The 7,849-nt window shown below is 39.5% G+C and overlaps 1 protein-coding gene across 2 annotated transcripts in view; it reads right to left on the bottom strand.

The window, feature by feature from the left end:
* The window catches only part of Tbck (TBC1 domain containing kinase), a 153,758-nt gene extending 153,242 nt beyond the window's left edge, over positions 1 to 516 (bottom strand). Inside the window, exon 1 of one of the 2 annotated variants that reach the window (XM_031375551.1) lies at positions 255 to 516. The gene's annotated coding sequence lies outside the window, so the exon portion shown is untranslated. The remainder of the gene's footprint in view (positions 1 to 254) is intronic. The other variant, XM_031375552.1, reaches the window with a different exon arrangement.
* Between the last annotated feature and the right edge of the window lie 7,333 nt (positions 517 to 7,849).

The raw sequence follows: 7,849 nt of genomic DNA, 5'->3' as shown, positions 1-7,849 counted from the left end.
AAAAAGAGGGGTCCGGGGGAAAATGTTGATTTTTATACTGAGCAAAATCGTATTTGCATTTCTAAGACTCGGCGAACTCGTGCTTCAGGGAGAAGGAAGTTTGGAGACAAACACACACAGGAGCAAGCAGCTCCCTCCATGGGTTGGTTCTACTGGTTCCTGCAGAATGGCCGGATCACTCGCTGCACCTGATTGCCTACTAGGTCCCACCAGCCCCACCCACTACCCCAAGGAACGCTAGGACACCAGAGTACCTGCCTGAATGAGGGGGCGCAGAGATTAAGGGGATGAGCTGCTAAGCGCTGTAGCTGTGCCTGGCAGTGCTTTAGTGGGCCGTGTTCTGCATTTCAGGTGCGTCTACAAGAGGCCGCCTACAGAAGGTGACAGCCGGAGCGACACGCCTCGGTCCGCGCCGGCGGGCCGCTCAGGTTCACAGCTCAGAACCTGGGTGTGAGCGCGCGCGCCTCGCTCCAGTGACAGCGCCCAGCCTCCCCCTCCCCCTCAGCCGCCGCCGGTCGGCCACTACTCTTGACGTCATATCACCGAGACGCAAGCCCGAGGGAAGACCCCTCCCCGACTTCCGGCCGCCTGTCTCTTGCCCAAACAGACAGCAAAATGTAGCGAGTGAGAAAGAGGTGAGAAAAGAGTGGGGAAGTGGAAGATGAGAGCGCAGTGTGGTACGGGAAGAGAGCGGGTGCAGGAAGCGGACGGCTGATGAGCGGTGAATCTGTGAAACGCTCAGGCATTTATTAGGGACACCCTGCTGGGTCCTTTCTCCCTGCCGCGGATTGCGTGGTCCTTCCCACAACCTGGCTGAGGCTACTCAGGAGCTGCGGTTCACCACTTCATGTGAGTGTCACGAGAGGGTCTAAGGTAGATAGATAAGTAGCGTTCCAGAATTCTTCTTCCCTTTCTCACCCGGGAAAAAGAACCTGACCTTCTGTGTACTAGTGGGAAGCGTGGTCATAACTTCCACCCACGCGCGGTGAGAAGCAGAAAAAGCTTGGCCCCTTTTGGTTGAATTTAAGAGAGAAGGCGTGCTACTGGAGGCAGGGGATGGATTCGTTAGCTTGTTTCCTTCTAAGTGAGAGTGCCAAGGATTTCCAGTGTTTGTACGTGAGGACGGGTTGAAGAAAGAAATTCATTGTTTCAGCAGATATTAGAAACATCAGCTACCACTATACTCCCGGCAACATTTTAGTTATTGGGTAAAGATCCATAAAAAAAAAAAAAAAGAAGAAGAAATGACTATCAACAAAATGGGCAAAAATTCCAGTCGTTGCCTCTCGGCTAGGTCTTATTGTTGAAGTACAGGACTGAAAGTCAGGTGAAAATTACATATTTTAATGGTAACATATTTTACTTATGGTATTTATGCATGCCCGACTGTTTTTCCCACCCCACCCCCCCCAAAAAAAAAAAATTGTGTCCAGGTAAGGTAACCGCGAAGGCTAGAAAGCATTAGATTCCTGGGAACTGGAGTTATCTGTGATTGTGTGCTCCTGTGTAAGTGCTAGGACCTGAATTTGGCTTCCCTGCAACAGCACTACACAGTGTTAATATTCTATACTTAAATATTTTAGATTATAAGTACTGCACAGAAAAGGTATTAAGCAGTAAAGAAAGGTGTATTTGACATGGTAATGTTGCCAGAGAAGGTTCTCAAGGAAAAGATGGCTTTCTAGGAGAGAGCTGACACAAATGAAATTAACAATACAGAAAACCTTCAAGAAGTACAGGCAGTAAGAAGGCCAAGCCATTGCCTTCTGCAACAGAAACTTATCAAAGCATCAAGGGGGTTACCGATACCTGTGGGCTCAGAACTGAGAGAAGGAATTCATGATGGAGACAGTATCAGAGAGAATAGGGAGTGAAAGCCATGAGAGGTTTTTCATGGCCAAGTAACGTTACCCAGCTTCTTTTTAAGAGGGTTACTCCATAGACTGGGGGCAGAAGTGAGAAAGGAGATCAGTTAGGAGGTTTTTGTTTTAACTTAAAGGAAACAACAGTGGCTCCAATAAAGGTCCTAAGTGTCCAGTCATGTCTTGGGAGTCCCCAATACAAGGGAACTATAGATGGCTATAGTAATATAGATGGGTATACTAATTATTTTCATTAATTAGGCTTTGGGAAACCCTTTGAGTGAACTGTGTGAATTTTAGAAAGACAAACATAAGTTAAAGTCATGGTTTTGCTATTTGATAATTGGGTGGGCCCAGACAATACATATACTTTCTCCTAGTGTATAGACGAAGACGATATCTTACATGGTTAAGAGTGAATGTCAGTGTTATGATGTCATCCATTAGTTTTTGTTCTTATTTGCATTCTTGAATTGGAAGTAGGCGAGATGGTGTGGTTGAAGAGATTGGCTAACTTGTTTTAAAACTGGATAGCTCAGCTGTAATCAGGAGATCTAGTTATAATTTTGTGCTTTATGTATATATTCTACTGGGAGAAAAGGTTATGAATTAACAGTCATAGTATTATAAAAACATGGGTTATCCTTTCATAGTAATCAATCTTATAGCCACCTTCTCCCCACATTGTCATCATTTAATATCTCTAGAACTGCCTGTGTCCTCATCAGTAAAGAGAAAAAAAGACTCTTCGGTAAGGGGATACAAATCTAGAATAAGTAGGATAACTTTCACCAAAAATAGTCCCAGGTCTTCTGTGGGTTTGAGCAAGGCTTGGTTTAAAACACTACCAGTGGGATTAATGTTAGTTACTACATTATAGTGCGAGTGTTTCTGAAGTATATTGTTCTCATATTTAACTACAGTATTTACTTGTCCTTAACTTCTGACTTTGGACACATGTGTTCAATACCAGAAGGAATTTAAAGTGGTCTAGAAGGTACCATGTTAACTCATGTGCTCAGTACAGAAGGAATTTAAAGTGGTCTAGAAGGTACCATGTTGCTGTCAGAGTACAGTGACGTGGCAGTTAAATTGTGAAGTAACTGGGGGAAATGTTTGGAAGGTTAGATTGGGGATGAAGGGAAGAAGAGAAAAAAACATGATTGCTATTAATTCTCACATTTACATATCTGAAACTGGGGTGTATTTTCAAATTATCGATGTCTTAAGACCACTGTAGACTGCCAGCTGGTGTCATAGTTTTTATTTTGTTAGTTATAAATAAGTCATCATAAATGCTAATGTTATTCTGTTGTATGCCATGTTGGTATTTAGTTTATTAAGTATAATTTCTATTTTATGTATACTTTTAGTGATTGTGACTTAGAGTGAAAATGAAGTTACTGTGTATTGAGAAATACAGGAAAACAAAGTAGTAATATAAAATAAGAGTCTAGGTTTAAATATAAAAGTTTTTTTCAGTGAACATAATATATGAAATATATTAACATGGTTTTCGGGTTGTGATCCAACTAGTCTATCAATCATGAGACTGGACATTTCAGATAGTCTTAAATATGCAGAACTAGAATTCCAAAGGAATAGGTTCTAATGCCAGGGAAGGAATGGATTTGGCCGTGAGAGTGAGAGCAAGCAGGCCAAGAGAGTGAGCCTCCGTCTTCTGTGTTCTTTATATAGGCTGCCAGCAGGGGTGGCCCAAATAAAAGCTGGATCTTCCCACCTCAGAAGATCCAGATTCAAAGATCTAGATTCTTCCCACTTCACATCAAATGATTTAATTAAGAAAAAAAAATCCTTTGTAGGTGTACTTAGCTCCTTGGTCTTTTTGTTAATTCCAAATATAGTCAAATTGACAACCAAGAATAGCATTCAAAATATGTCTAATGGATCAAGAGCATTGGAGCAAATGAATCTACTATCAGCGTGTAGAGGAATTTCAATTATATATGCTATATGTATGAGTGAAATTAAAATAGTAAACTATCTTATGGAGCCACTTTATACTTGATGGCATCATAGATTTGATAAAACTGAGTATTGAGAAGTATTATATCTAAGAAAAGTATATTTTTACATAGTTGAGATTCTGAATTAGTGAACTTATGGATCCAGAGAATTAGTGGGGCATTTCCAAATTTTTATAGAATTCTTGTGCTAGAAAGTAAAATGAAAACTGCACATAGAAATTTGGTTTTCAGTAACTTTTGAAAAAAAGTAATAGTTTTCTAAGTTTTAGAACCTGGTGCCAGAATGGTTGGGAGTTAAAAGCAACCCAGGCAACTTGAATGAAGTAGGAATTTCAACTAAGGAGATTTCTGAAGTGAAAAAGCAATCCGGTAAAGATAGGGATTTCTAAAAGTTGTATCTTAGGTTATGCTTTACTCTTTCATGTGTACTCTAAATTCATGCATTTGGTATTGTAATTAATCATGTAATTAATTGCTCTCTGTGTGTTTCATGAAATATCACAAATTGAAAAAAAGTCTAATGTAACAATTTCATGCCTTTCCAATATTTTTAAATGATTTTTTTATTAGTAGTAAGGAAAGGTCTTTATTTTCATCAGTAAGGTACAAATATGTTTGATATGTTGCCTTTTCTGCCCCCCCTTTTTTTCTTGCTCTCCATAAAGTTCTTTTATGAGCAGGTACTGTACATACAATGAAATATTAAATCTATTTTAATCTCATATTTTTAACAAGTTACCATAGAAACTAAATAGACATCTCAAACCATCCAGACAATACAAGCTCCAGTAATGCTAATGGGTGCTGTTTGGTTCAGGTTCCAACTGTAATGAGACTGGAAAAATGCTCGGTAATTATGTTTGGAAAAATTACAACATGCTCGTTAAAAGAGCTAGCTCTAGCATCAGATAGACTTGAGTTTCGATCTTCATTTACTAACTATACTACCTGGAAATACTAATTTCATTTGTTTTCTGTTATAATGGAGTTGAAATATTCATAAATGATTCATGTACTTGGGCAGCAAGTAATAAATATTTTACAAGTATTTCTATTATTATGTATGAGAAGTGTGCATATCAGCATAATGAAAGCTCTGAACACACTACGGAGACTTTTTTAAAAGATATTTTTATTTTAATGTGTGCATGTGTGTGCATGTGCATGCCTGCATTTGTGTGTGTGCACCATTATGTGCATGCCTGGAGCCTGTAGAGGCCAGAAAAGGGGTTCAGCCTGGAACTGAGGCTACAGGTAGTTGTGAGTATCCATGTAGATGCTCGGAATTAAACTTGGGTTCTCCAGACCCAAGGAAACTATATATTTTAAAATTAAGACTGCACTCTGTACTACAGTAAAACCATTGTGGAGTGACTAACATAAAATAGTAGGATGAGCTCTAACTTAACAGGCAAAGGTTTAAGCTTTCAGTATTGTTAAAGTTGCACCATCTCCCTAAACAGAATTATATTTATTTTCCCTCCAGTCTTCTATGTTTCCCTCTTGTTTGAAAGCTTAGTGAGTACTTATTTTCTCTCTCTATTGTGAACACAACATGATTAAAAAACCTCAGGTTGTAAGAGATCATAGACATAAATTACTCTTAAGAACCTGGCAATCAACAAATGAAAATTAATAGTGTCAAGCTTGCATATGTCATTTTACTATTAACCCTGGGTGGTAAGGGGCAACCCTAAACTGCTTGGTGATGATTTGTGATCACATGAAGATATAGATATCAAACCCTGAACAACAGTGTTCAGGCAACATGAAGAAAAGGTACTGAGGAGGGGCAGGCGAGCAGGTGAGAGCATCCTAACATAAATTCAGAAAGTGGCACAAGGAGGAGTGGGTCACATAGCCCACACAGCCTGTGAAGTGTGTTTCACTTAAGGTTTCTTGACTATAACCACCTTTCCTAAAGAATTGTAGTCTTCTACCCTCAGCTGCATATGCTAGAAAACACTGAGAAAAACAGAGGTATCTGTTAGCTGCTTCTTTGTTGCTGCGATTAAAATACTGACCAAAAGCAGCTTGGCTGGGGAACAGGTCTGTTTCTCCTTTTAGGTAGCAGTGAAGCCAGTTGGAACAGGAGGAAGGGTGCTTACAAGGAGAGCAGGAGAGTTAGCCTGTAGCATTCTTAAGATAGTGTAGGACTCCCTGCCCAGCGATAGCACCACGAGCTCCTCCCTCAGGGAGACTTCCGACTACTGTGCACCCTTATCTTCTGTCTACTGTACTTCCTCTAGGAGCTTGCTCAGTAAGTCCCAGACTTTAGTTTCCACAGTCATGTAGCAATTTGTGATTGCAGGTAAAGGATGCAAAGGTTTTCAAATGCCTTCCATGTATTCCTAAGGCCAGGACAACTCAAATGGATTAAGCTCCCTGTTAAAAACACAAAATTCTGAATTAATATAGTGATACTTAATGTCCTGTATGCAAGTTACATATTTATTTATGCCCATAAGCTTTCAGAAAATCATTAAAATAGTAAGTAGAGAGCAAGGACAACAACAAAATCACAGCACTAAGCAACCCGCTGTGTTCGAAGCTTCTTGAAGATAAAGACTGCATGGGTTCCTTTTTGTGTCCATATTTTTAATGGCTAAAGTAAGAGTTTGTAGAGAGCATGCGGTTAGTTACTTTCTTGTGGCTTTTCTAGACTGAATTTCTGGTTATACATCCCATGTTGTTATCAACTTGGTACATAGTTCTTTTCTTTGGCATTTGCATTATCCCATCATATATTGTTAACTTGGAAATATTTTGAAGGTTGGTGTTCTTGTGAAAACTGTAAACATTTTTGAACATTTATAATGTAGGGCTGGTATTAAAAAGCCTTTTCAAATAATAAAGCAGTTGTGTTATTTGTTGAACACCTAAAGCCTTGCAGTGAGTGGCTTTATTCCTTGAATCATTATTTGTTTTATTTTTACCTACGAATCGGTAGTAAATCAGGTAAATGTGAATATTTTATATTGTTAATAATTTTTAATTTTGGTTTTGAGTATGTTTATCTTTGCAGCAGCCAGTTTAATGCAATGAGTTAATCTCTAATGCTCACTTACATGCATCTTACTGGACTTTAACAATACTTTTCCTTTAGATTTATTATAAAAATTCTAAAAATTATCACAAAGGTTATTGTTAGGTCTTGGGTAGTCCGTAATGAGCTCAAGCTGGACAGGAGAAGAAAGATTTCTGTGTTTAGATAAAAGCCAGCATTCCTTAGGAACTTGGAAAGAGTTGTCATTCTGCCCAAAAGAGTCATTTCTGCAACCTCTGGCTGAAGGGACATGTGGCTATCTGTGGCGTTTATCAGCATATCAAGTGCATGCTGGCCTCTCGGCTGCCTCAGTATCAACAATACCTGTTACACATTTCGAAGTCCAACTAGCATCCTACCCTTCCCTCTCCTCCTTATAATCCACTAAGGCTTTAAAGTTTCCCAGCCTTAAATCTGGTTAAATAGCATTTATTTTCTGCACTTAAGAACAAAGGAGACTTTATCTCCCAAACAGACCCAGAAATTTATTTTTTTAATATTTCTGCCCAACTTGCTTTTATCTTTGTGTGCGTGTGTGTGTGTGTGATGTGTGTGTGTGATGTGTGCATGTGGGTGCTTGCTATCAGGTAAGGCTAGTTTTCTAAGGGTATCTGGCCTGCTTTCTAAGGGTATCTCCTGTCTCCTTTCAAGATGGCAGCCATGCTCCCAAGCATGTCCATGGGTTATGTGATAACCACGCTAACCACTGAACCATCTCCTCAGACCCTGCTTGCTTCTCTGTTCTCTAAAGAAAAGCATTTAAGTAAGGTATTGTTCAGTTGTTGGAGAAAGGGTGTTTTCCTCAGGTTGCTCTCTCAGCATCCTGTAAAATACACGTTTTCTTTTCACTTCCCATAGTATGCTCATCACTTTCCTTTTTTATTTAGGATTTTCCGCCGATTCTGGGGAAAGATGGCAGCTAATGATGCAGTTCTGAAGAGGCTGGAGCAGAA

The sequence above is a fragment of the Mastomys coucha genome, unplaced genomic scaffold, assembly GCF_008632895.1.
Source record: "Mastomys coucha isolate ucsf_1 unplaced genomic scaffold, UCSF_Mcou_1 pScaffold16, whole genome shotgun sequence".
NCBI classification, from domain to species: domain Eukaryota; kingdom Metazoa; phylum Chordata; class Mammalia; order Rodentia; family Muridae; genus Mastomys; species Mastomys coucha.
This window is presented reverse-complemented; position numbering and strand designations above follow the sequence as displayed.